The sequence below is a fragment of the Phalacrocorax aristotelis genome, chromosome 6 (assembly GCF_949628215.1).
Source record: "Phalacrocorax aristotelis chromosome 6, bGulAri2.1, whole genome shotgun sequence".
Classification (NCBI taxonomy): domain Eukaryota; kingdom Metazoa; phylum Chordata; class Aves; order Suliformes; family Phalacrocoracidae; genus Phalacrocorax; species Phalacrocorax aristotelis.
Window position 1 is genome coordinate 14,105,920 of NC_134281.1, and position 17,019 is coordinate 14,122,938.

Genomic DNA, 17,019 nt, shown 5'->3' on the forward strand with positions numbered 1-17,019 from the left:
GGGGTTCATCCAAGTGGGGAGGGCCTGCCTCCTTTGCTAGGTTTGTCAGTGCCAATTCCATCTCAATTTTCGGTCTCAGTTTGCAAAGGAGGTGCACACTTTGGAGACCATTTCCTGTTGAGAGCCACCACTCCAGCAGGAAACCTCCTGGAGATGGTTCTTCTGATGTGGACCTCTGAAGTAAAGCAACTCTAGGTGGGTAAAAACACACTAGTGGGGTTGGTTTGCAAGGGGTGGAGAGTCCTAAGTGGTAGAAAACGTAGGTGAGGGTCCTGGCGATGTGCACATAGACCTGAAGACCCCTGACTAAAAGAAGCAGACCCTTTCTCTAGAAGGTAGGTAGGATTGTAGGGGACCACTGTAAGTGTTTGTCCTCCAGTATTTGTCAGTGTGTTATACCTATGTCCAAGAAGGGGCTCTGGGTAATCAAGGTAGCAGGTGGGGGACTGATTGGTTACTGATGACTTGACTGGGAGCAGGGAACTGGAGAAAAGGCTCCACATTGAAGCCATCAAGAAACATGATCTGGTCCTGCCTATGGGCACCTCGTACATGGGCCTGCCAGGAATAGTGAAACTTCCACACTGCCTCAGCAAAGATTTAGTCCAAGTTTATTGCTGAGATTAAAAGACTGGAGAATGTAAATTTTAAATTTGGTGACTTAAGAGCTCATAAATTCAGTACACAGTCTCATTCCAGACAGCTTGTGAGCAGTGCAGCCACACTGCCTTGGGCTCACATGTTGCCCTTGCTCCCATTGCTCAAACCCACGCTCTCCGAAGAGCCCTTCTGCCCTGTCTCCCAAGACGGTCTGTGTGCACACACATGCTTGGAAATGCACGTACATACTGACCAGGGAGGCCATTCATTCTGTGCACACTGGGGTTCTGCTGCTTAGGTACAGGCATTGACCATCTGCCACTGCTTCAGCCCAGAAACCAGTGGTAGTGCTGAAGTAGCATTTGCCCCTATCTGACTGCAGTGAGGGGACAAACAGAGGTCTTGAAGATGATGTTGCACCCCCTGGGAGATGGGACAGTCCCCCCTAGCTGCAGAGCAATTTGCATTTAACTGAGGTCCAAGTGTCTTTGCTTGGTGCCTGCAAAGGGGCTTTATGGTCTTACTGGTGTTCTTGTGTGTGGACAGCATGAACTGCCTGAGTGAACTGGTCACACACATGGAGTCAGTCAAAGCAGCATTGCCTTTGAGCTGTGGTAGAGACTGCCACAGTGGGAATGATGATGATTTCAACAAGTGCACAGGTCCCTCCCCCAGTTTTCCACTTATCCAACTTGTGTCCCTCACCAGGGAGCTGGGTGACCCCTATGAGCAGAGGGCTGAGGAGTGCTTAATGTGCCGGGTTGTTTCTGGGTGAGTTGTGATAAGGTTTCTCAACTGGATCATGGCTGTCACTGGGTTTGATCAGGACAAAGTTCCTTAAATAAATTGCTTAGGTGTAAGCACCTTTGGCATTATGTGGTTTTCCCCCTTTTCCTAGAAAGATGGAGAGCTGGAAACCAGCCTGCTTCAAGGATTGGTCCAGCCCATGTCAAGGATGTAGCATTTGGTGTGCAAGCCCTAACTGGAGCCAAGATGGGGATGCAGCAGCCAGTGCCAACCTGCCATCCTGCCAGGAGCAGAGCTTATGACCACTGTCTGAGCAAGGAGAGCTGGGGACAAATCCTGGGCAGGCACCAGAAGATGCCATGGTATGCCTTTGTCCTCAGTCCAGTGGACCAAGCACCCAGTGTGCAGTAAGTGTGGAGGGGGTGGGTTTGGTAGGTGGTTGCTGCAGACCTCCTGGCTTCCTGTCCTTGCACAAGCGCATAGGAGTCAGTGCTCGGGGCAGGTTGTGCTTTGGCTGGCTCAGGGTAAGCCCCAGCCTGCTTTTCAGAAAGCAGAGCCCTGCGGTCCCCTGTGCACTGGCCCAACTACAATGGCATGTGTGAGACAGCACTGAGCGCTCCTTTGGGTGCTGGCGTTCGCTTTCAGGGTCCGGCATGGGGAGCCAACAGCAGTGCTTGCAAAAATGCATGCTGGCCTCTCAGCAAAGCTGAGTCCTTGAGCTGCTGTCACGTTTTTCTGGAGAAAGTGAGTCAGGCTACCCAGGTGTCATTGCTCAAGGTTTTCTCTCTCCCAGGATCCAAGCCTGGGGAAGGCAGTTTCATCAGCATTTTGTCTCGGAGGCGGCCACGCGGCACCAGTCCCTTGGGGCAACGTAGGTGCTCAGGGTTGCATTGGGGGTACAGCTGGCAGTTGCTCATTTTGCAGACCCTCTTTTTCTGAATGACCAACAGGGAAGGAGGAGGTTATACTTTTAAAAATAATTTTTAATCACTATAAAAACTGCACTTCTGCTGTTTTTCGTTTCAGTCAGACTTGTAGTAAATATGGCATTGATCCCATGAAAACGTGTGCGGCTGTAGGGCTGAGTGTGCAGGGTTACAGCAGACTGCCTCTGTGCATGGCTGGGCAGACAAGGCTCGTGGTGTGTGCCCAGAGGCAGTGGTCCTGCAGAGTCCTAGGCAGAGTGAGGAACACGATGCATGTATTGGCCAAACCATGCTGTGTTTTCCTATCCTGGCTGAAGTCTGTTTGGCAGTGATTCGGTATGACAGGACCATCTTCCCTTGCTTCCCCCCACCCAGACCCTCAAGAACTTTGCAAATTCACCCAAAATATTTGCCATTCCTCAGCACCCCGTTTGTGTGACCCACCTTAACTGCCCTTTCCCTGGACTCGGCTCTGAACAAGGAGCAGAGATAACATTTAACAGGCAAGAGTAGATAAAAAGGAGATAAAGGAATGGGGGGGGGGGGGGAAGGAGGGAAAGGAGGGAGGGGAGGAGGAATGCAGAGGTATGTGGCTGCATGTTGTACTGTGTTTATGCATAAACAGGCATGCTTATCAATATCCAGATGTAAGCATGTGTGCAGGGTAATATCTCCTGAAACAATAGGCACTGCTCGACTCGGGGAGAGCTGCTGGAGCCTCCCTGTCAGATGCTGCTGTGTTATCAGGTTGCAGCAGGCTTTCCCATCTAATCGGGGATCTGAGCCCCGTGAGCTGCACCTGGGGCTTTCAAAGCCTCTCTTCCAGCCTTCAGCCCACTTTGCCTCCCTGAGGAGCCAGGGCAAGAGGGGACAAAAGGGGCCAAGCATCTCCAGAGGTGATACCTGGTGTGTCTGGCCACACGGCTTCACACCTTGGTGGGGATGTGGGAGCTGGTGTTGCCACCGTGTTTCGGTGGGGCCAGCAGCAGGGTGACCCCCAGGACCCCATCAGCCCTTGCCAGGAGGAGAGAGCCTGGCCAGAGCTGCAGCACAGCACAGTACCCACTCTGTTCTGTGTGGGACAGATAATGCCAGGTGGGCCAAAATAACCATTTTGCCCCCATCCCCTGTGCTGCAGTGCTGGCAGCTGGGGGACTTTTCTCCTTTATTTTCTTCTGTTGTTTTTAAGGAAGGCTTCAAGAGCAAGAAAAGCTTACAAAATCATCTTCCCCCCATCATTCCCTAGCACCAAAACGCAATGACCACTAATCTTACGTGGCTCATAACTGCAAATAGCTCTGGAACTAATTAATTTGACAGTGCGGCGGCTGCCTGCCTTTTTCACCAAAATCAATTAAGGAAATGCATGTTTCCCCTTCTCCTCCCTCCCCTCCCCGCTCTGCTTTGCAGCAAGGCAGAGGGGAGAAGGGGCAGCAAGGACCAGGCGCTGCTTTCCCAGGGCTCCCGTGGGTTCAGGGTGGTGGGGAGCTGAGCGCGGGAGCAAAGTGAAGGGATTAACAAGGTGGAGGGAGAGACGCTGCTGCTTCTCCACAACAGGAGCGGGGATGCTCCCCGGGGACGGGTGGCGGTGGGAAAGCTTGATTGCCATACGCAGCCACGCCGCGCCGTGCCCCTCCCTCCCTGCATCCCGGCTCCCTGAAGACCCCCGTGAATTGTCATTCCTTGCCGGTGCAGGGAGGGAATCGGCTGTCAGGCTCTCAGAGCATTTTTGATTTGCATGGCTAATGAGTCCCTCCAGAAGGGGCTGCAAGGGAGAGGCAGGTGGGAATTTCGGCACTGCTTGGTTGCCAACCGAGGGCAGAGGTGTTTGTTAAAAAGGAGTCAGCGAGGAATTTAGGGAAACAAATTTTGCATTTTGCGGGAGGCTGTGGTAGGAATCGGAGTGGTGTCTCATGCAATTTTTGATTCTCCTGGCCTTGGAGGTTTAAAAGCACAGCCAGGGAGTGAAGGCAGGGAGCATGCTGGAGCGGGCTGCAGCTCTCTTCTGCCCTGGGCTGGGTGCAGGGCGGGAGGGTCTGAGCTGTGGGGTGTATCAGCATTACACTGTTTCCCAAAAAATCCAGCAAGAACAGGACCCCTGGAAAAATATCACCCTTCTACACTTCTTCTTCTGGATACACATCCAAGTCAAAATGAGAGGCAGGTCTGGGGGAAATGGGTTGAGTGCTGGCAGGGCTTTGTGAGCATGCAGCTCCTCAGAAACACGCTTTTGTGGAATGGGAGACAACCACCCCCAGGATATGGTGAGACACCTGGCCAAGCTGGGTAAAACCTCCTGAGTATTATTTCTGTAAATGCCTCCATTTGGTCCATATCACCTCCTCCAATCTCTATTGAAATGCCCTTCTATTAATAAATAACTCCATTCTCCATTACCCCATCTCCACAGCTCACGTTGAAGTAACTGGGAATTTGGTTTTGGTTTTTATAGACATTAGAAATAGATTTTATCTTTATTAAGGACTCTTTCTCCACTTCCCCAACCTTTGCTCCATTGCACTGAGCACAACAGCGGCTGGAGTGGAGGAAGCAGGTCCGTGGGCTGAGCTTAGCATAGGGAGAGGAAGGAGAACTCCTCCCTGGCTTTGGCCAGGGCAGAGGGGGTTTAAAAGGGCCACGTTCCTCCCTGTGCGTTGGTGACCTATGAGTATATCTTCATAGCATGGTGTAAAGCACTGGAGAAAACAATGGAGAAATTGTCAATGAAGAATACTTAAGAAATGGTGTATTTGAAAGATTTAGTTCTCAAGGGTTTGTTTGTTTTTACTTTGGTGGGGTAGATATCTGGCTTGGGAAATACCTATAAGGAAACCTCCCTGAATGCAGTCATGATGCTGAGCCACTGCATGATTTTGAGGAAGATTTTTTTTTTTTAAACTGTGGGTTGCAAACATTCCCTGGAAAATATTTGAGTTTTGAAGTGCATTGGTTGGTCGTGATTGGGCAGGAAAGTCACAGGGCAGCATTTTTATCCCTGGGTTGGTCGGCAGCACGGTTTCTGGCAGGGAAATCGGTGCATGTAAATTAGAATTGTGGTTTCCATGAATACTATCATATATGGATTGGAAGCTGATTTTCCAAGCGTAGTTGTGCCAGGAAAACTTGTGCTCTCACATAACCCCAGGCAGAAAACACAAGTGACACAAACATGGTGAGGGTGATTTCATTTACAACTGTGACTGTTTAAGAAGTATTTCTAAAATTTGCCTTCCCTGCTGTTCCTCCCCTGTGCCCCTTTCCTCCTCCCCTTCTAGCTATGCTGGAGTGAGCTAGGAGGTTTGGTATCTAGCCTTACGCAGCGGCTGGTGCTCAGCTGGTGGGGATATGCTCCATGGCCAGCGTGCACCTGGGCGCAGGTAAGGCTCTGGCAGGGTGGGGACTGGATTCCTTCCCGGCCCCTCTCAGCAAACAGCTCCTGCCCCGGAGCCCTGCGTTCCTCTGCCCTTATCTCCCTGCACAAGGCAAAGCTATAAATGTTATTGGCCATGAAGTTATTCATCCCCTTCAAAGTTACGCATATGCAAAACAGGCTCTCCTGCCAGAAATGGGAGCCTTCTTACCAAGGGTGAATGTTTAAAGATATTTTCTTTAAACAAACAAAAGTGAAATCTCTAAGAAAGAAGTACATCAACAAATAGCAACATTAATAGTACTGGATCTGTATAGATCTAATTATATATGTTACCACAAGTAAAAAACCACAGCGTTTCTTAAGAGGTAAATACAGTCTTGCTCCAGATGGCTAAATTGAGATGCAGAGCAATGACCTGGCTGGTCCGTGCAGTTGGCAGTGGAGAGAATATGTGAGAAGTGATATATGGGTGCTTGAGTTGGGACACAGTCCCGCCTTCATCTCAGCCACAACCCAGCCCCTTTTGGCCCTTCACCATACCTGTCACAGGGATGTGGCACCAGGTCCTGCCCCCCCGCAGCGCTCTGCAGCTGTCCACACTGGCACACAGCAACCTCTGTCCCGGCTGGATGCGGTGATGCTCCTACCAGAGCAGCACTGGGGGCTGGCAGCAGAGATCAGACTTTCGAAGCTCAGAATACCCCACTGCCTTCTTCTGGGAGTTCATAAAATTCATTCTGGTTCATACCTGTTGTTTGGAACCCATTCCTTTCCGAGGAATGACTCAGCTCAAGAAAGAAAATAAGTTATTTTCTTGGCTAACTAGGAGAATCCAATGATATCTAAAGGATGATCCATTACATCTCTCTGACCTCTGAAGCTGGAAGAAGCTGTTCCCCCATCTGTGGCACATCTCCTGTTTTATTAGGCTCATGCACAGTCTACGCTTGCCTGTATCAGCCACCTCCTGTTTTTCCCCCACACTGTGTGTTGACAGCTCAGACCAAGACCTTTGCAATGCTTCAAGCCAGCTGAGCCTGGAAACTTCTGGACGATCCAGGCAGTGGTTTCCAATCGCTCTGTCCCATCCGCTTTCCCTCTCCCCCCCACGGGGCAGCTCTCTGCAGAGGGCAGCAGTGCCAGGGCAAAGCAATGTGGGACGGGCCTTTTTTGGGGAAGCAAATGCGAGACCCCAGCCAGCTTCTGTCCTGCATTTCAACTTCCGCAGCCTGACATCAAACATGTCGCTGCAGCCTGAGCCCCCACGGGCCTGACGGAGGAGCAAAAAGAGAGGGCTGGAGGCAGCAGATCCTAATCTTTATTAAATAAGAACAAAGCTTATGCCGGCTAATGAGAAAAACTAGCCGATGAAAGATCGGGCAAGCTCCTCAGAAGGACACAAAGAAATTCTCTCTGAACAAGAGCAGGCTAAAAATATTCCCGAATATTTATTTTTCTGGCAATGGTTTCACAGGCTCCAGATTCAATGCTGCCTCTTTGGGTATTGGCATGGCTGTCGCAGTGATTTCAGAGGAGGGTACTCCAAATACTGCACGATGCCCAGAGCCACGGCAGAAACAGCCCTGCAGCCAAAATGCAAAAGCATAAACTGTCTCAGTGCTGTGAGGTGATGGCCAGTCACTGTACAACTCTCTTTCTCTAAGGACAACAGGGTGTTTTACCATCAGTTTAGATCCATCATCCTGTTTGGAGCCAGTGTGTAAGAGCCAGAGAAGCACTTTTGTGCCACAGAAGGCACTTTCCTCCAGTTTCATTCCCTTTCTTGATTTGGGTCCCTGCACACGGGGTGCCAAGGTTGCTGCTACTAAGGCTGTACACCCTCTGCATCATGACATCAGACACATCAGGGACAACTGGCAGAAAACTGGGAGCACTGGTAGTCTTATCCAGCTTGAGCACACAATGTTGCCCCAAAACATCTCCACAACTGCTGAGTCTTGCCAGCTCCATGCCTCCTCCCTGCAGCAAGCCACAGCCTATGCAGCTGTCATTGGTAAAGGTATGGGCATCATTTGCAACCAAACCCAAAACCACATGAAGTTGCCCAGGTTGCACATGTAGTGTAACGAACTCAAAGCGCAGCCCATGCCTGGGGAAACCAGTCAGGGCAGGGAATGTTTCGAGAGGTTGTGAGCAGGCCTGCATGGGCTGCAGACCCCAGCAGGTGAGCATGCACACATGCAGAGGCTTGCAGAGATTCAGCCAGCCCAGCTGTGGCCCTTGCTGCCTCCCAAGCGCCCCTGCAACCTCCATCCAGCCCATTATCTCCAGAGATGGTTAGTGGGAGGTGATGGCAACCACAGTGCTGGATCAGACCAACCTGCCAGGACAAGCGGGCGGCTGCAGGGACTGCTCAGAAATCACTTCCTAGCTTCACAGCTTCTCCCCTCTTTCCCATACAGCCTGAACCCCAAACCTCAGCCTCGAGTGCCACTGAACTTGGCTGAAAACTGCTTCTAAAGGCAGAAGCAATGCAGTGACGAGGCCTGCAGTTCCTTCTCTGCATTTGCCTTTGCTGACCATGAAACCTCAGCCTCTGCTCTTTTAATGCACTGTGGCTGAACTTGCTGCCAGAAGGTCAAAGGCAATATAATTTACTTGAGCTTTGATGCATTTGATACAGTTTGGGGTGAGAAGGGAGAGGGGGAGGACAGGAGGTGGATGGGATAAGCAGTGGCAAGGAAGGAAGGAGGTTGCCTGTTTGTATGGGAACAGGATTAGTATGAAGATGACAGAGTAATTTTCTAGCCAAGAGGGACTTAGCGATAACCAAAAGGGTTTTGCCTGGAGCAGGGGGCTCTACAAGCTCAGATCGGCGTGGTGGGTAGGAGGCAGCCTGAGCATTTGTCTGCAGGCCCCCTTTTATCTCCTTTTCTGATTAGAAGATTGGCAAAGGGAGGGGGAGGGCAGTGTTCGTATTCTGTATTGCCTGGAGAGTCCTTTTACTGCTCAGGCAGGACCACGAGACCCTCACAGTTCCCTTCCTGGCAGACAGCTCTCATCGTGTTTGCATTTCCTTAAAACCCTCCTCATCTTAGAGCCCTTTCCAAGCTGCTTGATGAAGGATCCTTGCCCATTTTCCTGCAGGAAGGAGGTTGCAAGACACAGAGCAGGTAAATGAACCCTTGTGGTACCACAGGTAGCTTTTTTCAGAGCAAGAAACCTGTTGTTGTAGGTTTTCCTACAGGTACCTGAGGCCATATCTTGGCTATAGGCTTCAGGGCAGGACTGAATTAAAAGCAGGATCCAGCAGCTTTTGCAAAAAGCCCCTCCTGATGGCAATGATTTTGGGTCACGTCATGCACCTCACTGTGCTGTCAGCACTTGGGTCAGAGTCTGATGCTTTCAAACAGAGGTTGCTTCCCCCCCTTTTTTTTTTTTTTGGGGGGGGGGGCGGAATAGAGAAAAAGGGCAACATCCCATATGAGAAGCTAAATATTTTACTCTCCAGCATTTGTCTTAACTGGCTGGTGTTTACACAGGGGCAAAGAGGCCGGGAGGAAGCGAAGCGATGTGGCTGCTGTGGTTTCAGTTCTCACTCCACCTTGCTACTGAGAAACTGGACCCGTGGTTTCGTTTGTGGCTGGGGGGGAAGAGGAAAGGTCCTTGGATCTGATCCCTACTGGGGAGCCTTTCCCAGCCCCCAGAGGTGCCAACAACACTGATAGGGGCTTGAGAAAAAGGAGAGAAAACCAGACCTCTAACAAACCCAGCTCTGGCAGCTCATGGTGCATTAATATTCACTGCAGTGCGAGGGGTGTAAATTCACTGCTATCTCCTTGGAGTTTGCCGTTTATGCCATTCATTTCACATAGATGTCACTACTGCCTTATGAGCACTCCTCCGAGCCAGCCGGTTAAATGGACCCAGTGCATTATAGTAATGGAGTAACTGTATAAAAACAATGAAATCCAATCTCTTTAAACTGATTTGATGTCTGCCTGAACCACAACATTTCCTGCTAATGGCTTCCTTCATTTTGTAACCGTGATCTCCACCTGATCAGATTACAGCTGTTTTTAATTACAAAGCTAATAGAGTTTGTAGGCAGTGTCAGGCAGACGGCGCATGCCTGGGGTGGGCATGGGGTGGTGGGGAGCTGGGGGGGGCTCTGGGTGACTCTGCTAATACACTCGGCCCAAGCTGACTGTCAAAACACTGGGAGTGGGGGGCATCTAGGAAGGATGGTGGTATTTTTCAGTGTGGAGCCAGCATGCTGGTCACTGTGGTCTGCGCAACAACAGCCCTGAGTTGTGTTCCTGCTCCATGCTCGGAGTGCCTTGTCACCCTACTTCATGGCTGGCAGTACCCAGGAGATTCGTGGTATGCCTGGTGCACCTGAAAGGCAGGTGTCACAGTGGTACGAAGGCATAAGAAGGGCAGAATCAGCTTTTCTTGATGATGGAGTGTAAAAAGACCAAAGAAAGGGGGGTGGGGGGTGGGAACCAAGACCAGAATAGGAATGTACAATGCCATTTGACTTCTGCAGCTGATGGAGCAGGAAAGAGCATTGTGGATGACTGACAGTGGAAAAAGCCCTCGAGATTGATGTCTTTCTTATGGGATAGTGTGATCAGCTGCAGGGTTGGTGTCCTCTACCTCATCCCACGCAGCAAACCCCTGGGGACCATCTCCATGGCTCAGACCCATCCCCAGTGGCCTTGTTTTGCCCAGCAGTTCGTTTGTATATTGATTGCTCCATCTCTCCTGGTTAAGGGCACAGATCAGGATAGCTGCAGGGAGAGAAGCAGTTTAAAAGAGCTCTTCCCAAGCAGCACTGGCCAGGGACGCCTGTATTCAGAAGAGCATGTGTGCATACACTGCAGGCAAGCCACAGTTTGACTCCCTGATGGTGGAAAAAACCTATGGGTGTGTTACAGATGGTGCTAGATAGCTCGTGCTGATGTTTAGGATTCAGCTGAGGCTGGGTTCTCTTGAAGTTGGTTGAAAAATCTCGACAGAGAAACAACAGCATCTGCCTCTTGCACTGCCCTGTCCTGCCATGTGAACCTCTTTTGTGGGTGGTAGAGCTACTCTTGTCCACCAAAGCATAATGCCAGGCAAGTGGGATGGCTCAGTGGCGAGCAACCCACTTACAGCAGCTGGGTAAGGCTAGGAGCAGGCAGAAGGAGCCCCCCGACTCAGCCAAGCCTCCGTGCACATGTCCCTGGGCGGTGTGACTCATGCCAGAGGTGCCCCACTCAATTCACCCTGCCACGGGGGATGCTTGTCCCTCACTGTTGTAATGCCAGAGCTGCACGTCAGGTTACACACCAGCCTTGTAAATTATTTAGGGTCCACATCAAAAGTGCATCAATTATGTACCCTAGGACTTAATTACTTAGCTTGACAGGAGTCTCTCCCCTTAATGTCATTGTCTTCTTGGTCTCCCCTTTCACAACAGAGCTGTGGATGTTCTGCTGGGAAGTGTGCGTTGTTGCGTGTTTCTGCTCCTTCCCAGTATTGCCCAAACTCATGTTTCTTCCTTCCTTTAGCAGATGAGGAAAACAAGCCCCAGACATGACTCCTGGACAAGGCGAGGCTCTGGGCCCCTGTACCATCACTGCTGTGCTCTGCCCTTGAGGTGTGTCAGGCACTGGACTCCACCACAGGTCCTAAATGAGCACATTTAGGAGGCTTTGGGGATGCTGTAGTTGAACCAGGTACTAGGATAAATTTTTGTGATTTCCAAAGTCCTTTCTGCTGTCTGGTAACCCACTAGTGGCTGGAGAAGAGCAGCTGGGGATGCTGCCCAGAGACGATGCCTGCCCATCACACTGAAAGCCATCACCATGTGCCATCGTTCAAGTCAGCGCTTCACTCCTCTCTCTCCTCCCCCCTCTTTTCTTCTCCTTCCACCTCTTCCTTTATCTGAACTTTTAAACCCCACGTCTGGTGCAGATTTTTACAGTAATGCAAGGCTTTGAGAATTGTTAATGCCGTGCTGTTTTCACAGCGACATTAATATGCACTGCAAAAATGCCAAGTATCAAAAGTCAGTCATTGCTGCTGGGAGGCTGTGGGCTGCAGGAGAGCAGGAGGCGAGGACACGGCCATGCTCAAGGGGTGCAGCTCAGGCAGACGAGGCCCCACGTTTGACAGGATTTCCTCTCCACGCCATCTCTTCGCAGTGTCTTGGTATGTCTTTAAAGATGTTTATTTTTCAACCCTTAAAACTACCTTTTCCTAAAATAAATAAATGAAACTAAGACCAGGAGCCTAGGATTTTAAAGCCACCCTACAATAACAAAGCAGTGTGTGCAGATCAGTTGTCACCAGCAACCCTATAATAACAAAATAATACATGCAACCCCATGCAATGCTAAAACAACTGTTATGGGCATGTGAGGGAGGAAATATATTTTCCAGCATCGAGCTTAACAAGACTTTGTTCTGCAGTAAACTCAGGGGTCAGAAGAGGGATGTAAGGACCAAAACACCTTGAGTGGCGTAACTTTAATGTCAGGCAGCAGGCAGGGTTGTCGGACACGTGGCAAACATTGCTTCATTAACATGCGGTTTAATAGTCTGGAAAATTAAAAGAAAGCAAGGTTTTTGTGATGAAACAGGAAGTTCCCTTGAATCCTAGAGCCTTTGAAGAATTGTTAAAGGAATGAGAAATCTGTATGTTTGAAAAGGCTCTGGGTCGTGGAGCCAGAGAGGGCAGGGGGACACGGGGAGGAGGCACCAAGCACAGACCTTTTCCAGTCCCACACTCCACTCTTTGTTCCCCTTTTTCTTTTTTTTTAATTATTTGATGCTTTTTCATTGCTTCATTTTTTTTCTGACACACATGCACTCTCTGAGGTTAGCAGGAGTTTTCTTAGGCTTAGAGCAAAGCCCCAGTCCTACATCAGGCTGTTGCCAGCATGGCTTTGCCCACACCTTTCTGCCAAGTGGTGAGTGGAAGTAGCTCTGCAATCCAGGCTCTGCTCATGCCTGACACACAAAACCATTTTTTGAGGAAGTGTTTCTGGAGTTTAAAAAGATCTGGTTAGCTGCTTGTTTCTTTTATCTTTTTTTTTTTTTTTAATTTATTTCTGCCCCTTCTATTTTTCGGGTGCAGCACTTCTGTGTGGCTGCAGGAGCAGATGGGCAATGCCTCCCCTTCCTGGAGTGCCTGGTTGGCCAAGAGAAGAGTCACTAAAGAAAATTCCTGTATGATTTTCAACATATTTTCTCAGTGTTTGAAATACAAATATGCTGAAAAAGTGTAGCTCAGTGGCTTAGCTATTACTAGAGGGAAGCTGTTTGCCGCAAAACTGATGATGATGAAAGGCTGGTCAGAGCTGAGCTTAAAGGCCTGTGCATGCCTGTAAAGGCATCTGGAGACTAGACCTGAGAGAGGCTTTCAGCCAGTTGAAGGCATCTGGAGGATGCCCAGTGCTGGAGGGATGCCTGCAGGCACGTCTCCCCAGGGAATGTGTTTCATTTCCTTGCAAGCCCAAGGCAGGTAGGACCAGCTTGTTCTTCCTCCCCCCGCCAAGGGAAACAGGATCTGCCCTTCCCCAGGCAAAAACTGCTGGTGATGCATTGCCCTTTCCCTTGCAGGGTGCCCTTCCTGGTGCCCAGAAATGGCAAGACATGAGCAGTGAGATGGCCGAGAGAGAGCACCCAGGCACTCAGCAGAGAGGGCAAGCCTGGTGAAGGGAGCCTGGATGAAAAGCCAAGAGACTGTCATGACACTGTTCTTTCCTCTGTGCTAATTGTACACTTGGGACCAAATTTAGCCTGGTGTAACTCTGCTGAAGTCACCAGGGATTAATTTGGCCTCTGGTGGCTCCATTGTTTTAGCTAAATGAGTCAGAAGAAGCAGCCTATTCTTATCTGCGCACAGTGGGGCGGTGACAGTAATGGCTTGGTGACATAGACCCCAAAAGCAGCGTGACTAGGACCCCAGGATCAGGGCTACCAAAGCTGAAAGGGGCTGCAAGAGGAAATGTTTTGACATTTGGGTTATAGATTGAGGCAGGCTCAGCGTGGGCGCACAAGCGGCACTCACCACCGCTGTAGGCAGAGGGGAAGGGGCCTGTCAGGTTCCCTGAATATTCGGTGGTGCCGTTTGGAGTTCCTCAATTCTTCGGCCACTGGAGAGGGAAGCTGTGGCTCTGGAAGGGGCACGTGGTGTCGAAGGGGACTTCACACCACTTCCCAGCCCGGTGAGAAAGGGAGCCCAGGCTGGAAATGTCCAAAAAGCACCAGCTGCATCCCTGGGCTGCTTGTGCATCTGCCAGCAGCGGAGTGTGGGGAAGGAGGGATGGGATGGACCATGGGCTTGCACAGGGCTGGAGGAGATGTCCTGGACATGAGTTTTGCCTGCTGGCCCAAGGCAGCATGCAAGTTTGTTGTGTTGTGAATTCCCTGAAACTTCTAGGAAATACAGGATGAGTTGGGAAGTTGTGAATTTTCCAGCCCAGGTTAAATGTGAGCTGTTTCCAATAAAAGATGTGTTTGCTGGATGGGCTGTGGGACCCATGTGCCTCGGCCAGCCAGCATCAAGCCTTGTGGCAGGTGGTTTTGGAGGGACAGTGGAGCAGGCAGTGAAGACAAAACTGTTGTCCCCCTTCCCATGCTGTACCCACTGGACAGATAAGCACAAGACTTCAGTCTCCATCAACCTGGCACCTTTTGCCATGCTAAACATGCCTGAAAGCTGGTACAAAGGCAGATCTTCTGAGGACAGAGGTAAAAATAGGTAGGAAGGGAGGGGAGAGCAGAACTGGAGCCTCGCTGCTCCCAGCACTCTTGCACCTCTGCAGCTTGAACAGGCGCATTCCCGGTGTCCAGGGCCGGATAATAAGCAGAGCCGCAGCAGCTATTCAGGAGGCTCTGACCCTGGCTAGGTAACTACATAATGAGCCTGTTTGAATTGCTCCCGTCCCTGCCAAAGGGGTGGGAATGGGGGATGCTTTTGTTTGCAGTAATGAACCTGTAATTATGCTACATTTCTTGGTTTGAACCACATTTTTTTTGTGTGTGTTGTTCTCTTTGTATTGACAGATTTATGGCCAGGATACTCGGCTGCACCACTAGCCATACGACACTGTGTGGAGACTGTCTGACTGTTGTCTCGGGAAGGTGTGGGGAGAAAGCGGAGAGTGTCATTGCACTACCTCAGCCCCTGAAGGGTTAAAAAAGTACGTTAAAATGAATACAAACGACAGAGGCACCGCCTTTCTGAAAGTCGCTCGTTTCAGCAAGGAAAAAAAAAGTCTTTTGAGCTCCAGGTGAATTAAAAAAAAAGTAGGGAACGATTAAACTGCATAAATAAATAAATAACACACACCAGATTTCACCTCCAAGGCGCTCAATAAAATTACACTTTGAAATGCAAGGATTAAGCAGGGTAGGTGACAAGGTAACTTTGTTAACAGGCTAATCTCTTGCTTTAACAGAGACAGGGGATTTACATGTGACTGCACAAAACTGTTTTATGGTCTCTTTCCAGCTGGAGGTGGTAGAAAGGGGGCAGGATGAGATGGGACAGGGTTAGATGTTTCAGGGCCATTTGTAAGATGGGTTTAAACTGCTTTTTTATTTAGGTTTGTTTATGGTTTTTTTAAGCAAGTCTGCATGGAAATGTGTCACCAATAATCAGCTGTTACCAAACAGTTCAGTAAGGGATGATGAGGATATCACGGGATGATGAATAATTGGGTAAAAGCATTGGTGGTGCCATTTCTCCCTGAATGGTTTTATTTGCTTTCTTATAAAAAGGCAACCAGCAGCATGGGCTATTCAAAATGTTATGTCAGGACTTCTTTTGCCCTGAGACTTTCCCCTGAATTTCACTGCTTCTTACCCTGGGGATGTAGAAAATCTAAATCCAGACTACTTGTTTTTTAAATAGCCCTTCTGGTTTGTGTGGAGGGAAAAAAAAAAAAAAAAAAAAGAAAAAGAACAAAAAAAATAGCTTCATGTCTTTAAATTTCTGTCCATTACTAAAATGTGACAGTGACAGGCGGATGAATCTGAAATGAGACCTAGGTCCTCCTGCATGGGTTTGTTCCCCCAAACCCTAAGATGCCCACTTCATTTCACCAGGGTGCAGCCACTCCCTGCCATCCTTCCTTCCTGAACCAGTCAGAGTGCTCCTCGTTTTGGATCTCAAGCATTCACATTAAACCACCCCTAGTGAACCAGAGGAGGTGCAGAAGAGCAACCAGGAGTTCAAACCTTCTCCAGGCTTCGTTGTTTCTGAATAAAAATGACAATGAGAAAGTTCTCTCCTCCATAATGTTCATTTGAAATTCAACAGAAAACAGCACACTGAACATGTTCTCTGGTTTTAAATAGATCTGGTGAAAGTATTTATCATGTTGTCTTTGTTGCAACATTGCTAGCATATTTGTGCTGGCTGCAGGCAGAGGGACTGATTCTGGAAAGAAACTTGGTGTGAAGTCCCCAGCCCATTTACAGATTTATGTACTGGCCCATTTCTGGATGAGGTTTCAGCTTTCTCAGGCTGGTGACGGTGATCTTGTCTGTGAGGGCATGGGAGCTGAGGTCTTAGGGAGGCTCTGCCACTGGGTCAGGGGGAAGTTGCTTTTCCCTTTGCTTCGATGCCTGGGTAGCCAGAGGGAAGATGGTTTCATACAGGAGGATTGTGAGCCTCAGTTGAGTATGGCTGTTTAAACGTTTCCAAACCATCAGTCCAAAGAGTCTTCTCTACCGATGCTGAAAAAACAAAAAAATTATGTGGTCAAGCATTACCCCTCAGCCTCTGAACCACAGGGGTATGTCCTTTCCTGCCTTTTAAGCTACCTTTGCAGGAAGGTGTGTGTAAAGGCTCAGCAGTGCATCTGCCCAAAACAACCATGGCCAGCTTGCCCTCAGATGGGCCAGCAAGTCGTGGAGCTGATGGGAATCCAGGCAGAGGTCAGAGCTGTAGGGGTGTGGCAGGAGGGAAGACAGAGGGACAGGATAGGGCTGTCACACAGCATGTCAGGTCACCATTTCTCCTGGGAAGAAATCCGACTCTCCAGTGCATGAAGCACTTTTCCAAAGAAAATGCCCAACTTTGGGCTGAGTTGAGTGAACCTGATTGGATTGCTGTTCAGCCCTCCCAGTCATCACTTGGACATTGAGGAGCTGGAACAGCCAGTGTTACATTGAGACCCCTCTGCTCCTCAGCAGTGATAACCAGTGCATACCCTCTGCACAGCTTGTGGGTGACAATAAAACTTGTCTGCTTGCCACTACCACAGGGCTGAAGCTCGCACGGGGGCCACACGGGCTGCCTTGTGCCAGGTCCCAGCAGGGCTCACTGGAGGTGGACTGCTGACTGTGAGCACATCAAGCACTTTCCCATGCATGGCTGGAACAGAAAGTATTAATTACCCACCTTAAAAA

The 17,019-nt window shown here is 49.7% G+C and overlaps 1 long non-coding RNA gene across 1 annotated transcript in view; it reads left to right on the forward strand.

Moving 5' to 3' along the window:
- LOC142058333 (uncharacterized) overlaps positions 1-15,953 on the forward strand; it is a 36,583-nt gene extending 20,630 nt beyond the window's left edge. Inside the window, exons 2-3 of the long non-coding RNA XR_012660914.1 lie at positions 11,166-11,330; positions 14,668-15,953. This is a non-coding gene — a long non-coding RNA (uncharacterized LOC142058333). The remainder of the gene's footprint in view (positions 1-11,165; positions 11,331-14,667) is intronic.
- The last annotated feature ends 1,066 nt before the right edge of the window (positions 15,954-17,019 follow it).